Source organism: Perca fluviatilis, chromosome 9 (assembly GCF_010015445.1).
Source record: "Perca fluviatilis chromosome 9, GENO_Pfluv_1.0, whole genome shotgun sequence".
Lineage (NCBI taxonomy): Eukaryota > Metazoa > Chordata > Actinopteri > Perciformes > Percidae > Perca > Perca fluviatilis.
The window spans coordinates 34220003-34222979 of NC_053120.1; the positions used below are offsets into that span (position 1 = coordinate 34220003).

General features: G+C 37.9%; 1 long non-coding RNA gene across 1 annotated transcript; it reads left to right on the forward strand.

Annotated features, from left to right (window-relative positions):
• The first annotated feature begins 620 nt into the window (after positions 1-620).
• LOC120565927 lies at positions 621-2129 on the forward strand. Its single transcript, XR_005640305.1, has 3 exons — positions 621-720; positions 1791-1850; positions 1944-2129. It is a non-coding gene; the product is annotated as an uncharacterized LOC120565927 (long non-coding RNA).
• The last annotated feature ends 848 nt before the right edge of the window (positions 2130-2977 follow it).

Sequence of the window (2977 nt, forward strand, 5' to 3'; positions counted from 1 at the left end):
TAGAATATGTAGCATACATGTTCTTTTCCTTATGAAGTTAAAATTGTTGTTAAAACAATTTTCTCTTAATATTAAGACCCAAAGTGAGTCACCGTGTTCAACAAAATGCAAGGTCATTGTGCAGTCTACTGCTCCCTAAAATCATTTTGCCTCTCCCCAATTTCTACAGGTCAAAGGGAACAAAGAGTTTTTCATGGGCTGAGGTAATATATGGTGAATAAAGACAGGGAGGACACAGTATGAATAAAGCTTTACATTGGTGTGGTATATTTAAAAAAAAAAAAAAATAAATATATATATATATATATATATATATATATTAATTTAGCAATATGCATTGTGTGAAAGACTGGGAAGGGACGCTAGGGCTCAACAGTTTAACCAAGGCTTCTAGCATCAATGTGAACATTGATAATCTGGACGTGAAGCGATGACCTTAAAATGGTTGATTAAACAGAAATTTAAACAGAAATTGTCTATGTCTATGTGTCTATGTGCTTCAGATGTCAAGAAAGTGCGCGCAGATTCAAATAATTGAATCTTGCACAATCATTGGATGAATCATACCGGCAGAGACGATCTTGACCAATGATATTGTTTGACTTCATGGGGGGGCTGTGCTAAAGTCAAACTCGTCTCGACGCAGAGACAGTGTGGATAATAACGTATTGCAGGAGTCAGGACTTTTCCACGGTGATTCACATTCAGCTTTCACTTAAGGTAAAGTTATACTTTTCTTTTTATTTACATGCAGTTTCCGAGATATCAACTGGACACGAGTTAAGATAACACTTGCAAGTTTCACAATTTTAAAATATCAGCAGGGATAACGTTAGCATTTTCCGTTTATGTGCCTACATAAGACTATCCTTATGTAATTTTAGCCTTGAATGTGAACCATGCATTAATCATAATATTAGCTAGCTAGCTAAATATATAACAGTTAACTAGCTAGCTACATTATATTTGTCAGTTGACTAACGCTAACGTTAAATTTAGTAACATCAACGTTCCATGTTTAACTTAAGTTCCTATTTCCTCGTGCAAACACGGACCTTACAAAGACAGGTGGCAGTTAACTTAGTAGCGTTAACTTGCTAAGTAACGTAAGGTTAGTAGTAGACAGTTTAGCAGGTCAGCTTGATTAGCTGGGTACTAATACTAGTAATTGAGGAAACTTTATAATGCTCCGTTGCTCCTAACGCTAGGTAGTTAACATCACTGTTATAACCGGAAAACCGCCGTTTAACGTTACCAGGTTATGCCTCAATTTTCAATAAGCTATCTTAGCTGACTAACTTTACGTTGGTTCTACTTTATGAACAGTGAACCACACGTTGTAATTAACAATTTACCCCTGCTTCATTTAAGATTTACAAGTGTAACAAGTTACAACATGACATTAAACGGAGACTCTGCTTTGTGGACCACAACATCTCAATTTGAATGTGATCGTTATTTTCACTCGTGATTCAGTGTGTCCAAATTAACATTATCATTCTGTCTTTCCATTCTCGCTTTCCACATAAAAATAAATGGACAGGGAATTGAACAAACTGAGAAATAAGATATACTGTAGGCTACCGGCTCTATTTATAAGTGTTTCTCCCTCCAGACAATTGCACTTTACACATGAAATATGTATTTTAAGTTTCATTTTTGCTGTAAATCTAAATAAATAAATAGCTGCTGGTCAGTGCTGGGAAACATCCACAAATAAATCTGAAAAAATGTATAGTACTATTACAGTCATTTTCAAATCTCACCCTAATTCTTTAATCCCTGTTTAGGCAAGATGGAAGAAAGGAGGATACCAAGATAAGAAGATCAAGGAGATACAGAAAGCTAAAGTAAATAGATGTTCACCATACAGTATCACACGTTATCATCTGTACCATACCACATCTTTCTCACCCATGTTATGGCTCTCATTCTGTGTTCAGTTTGACAAGGGTCAACAGACCAGACAGCTCTCCCACAGCCAGCCTGAGAACCTGCTTTACGGTCTGAATAGCCTGGGTGAAGACTTGTGCATCAGATGGCTGAGAAAAGGATAGCCCAGAGCAAGAGGGAGCCCAGCAGAGGCTAAGAAGGAGGCAGCAAAGGAGTTCACAAACCCACATACAGCTGAAGGATGTTCCATTTGAGGGACCACGTGTTGAAGCAGGTTTAGTGAAAACTCTGAGTTTGCTAATCCTGAGATGAGGGTAATTCTGGGTTTTCCGTTTCAGAAAGAGAGGTAACTTAACCTCGGACTCTGTGAACCTAGCCTGGTCGGGAGCAGGTTTTCTCCTTTCAGTCTCCTCCCTCTGACACAGTGCTCTTTTATTTCATCATTCATTTATCAGTCTTAATCAAGCACATTTTAGCACCTGCATGAATAAAAAAAACGGGTTGGTTTATTAACCATGTTAGGCAGACTATGAAATAGTGATGCACCGAAATGAAAATTCTTGGCCGAAACCGAAAACCGAAAAAAGAGGAAACCAAGACCGAAAACCGAAACCGAAACACCGAAAGAAATTAAGCCAATTATTAGTACCATTGCATTTATGGCTATGACTGTGTACTAACTTTACTAAAATCAAGGCATTGCAATTGTATAAATTAATATTAAAGTTTAATTAAAAAAATATCTAGCAGAAATATGGCTACAATCTGATAGTCACATACAGTATACAGTAGCCTAAGAACAGAATAGCTTACCTATTGTTATTATTATTATTATTATTAATTGAGGCACTTTCTTGCAGGATTTCACTGAACATATCAGACAACGAGGGTGCATGCCCCTCATCTGGTGCAGCGAGACAAGTCTTTTTTTCCAGGCGGGTTCTCCGCATCCATCGCGGCCTGGATCATTTCTCGTGCGCCCTGCTTTATTTCCGCATCCAAGTAATGGTCTTTATAACGCGGATCAAGTACAGTCGCGATGAAGTGCAGAGGATCCGAACAGATCTCACTGAAACGTGTGCTG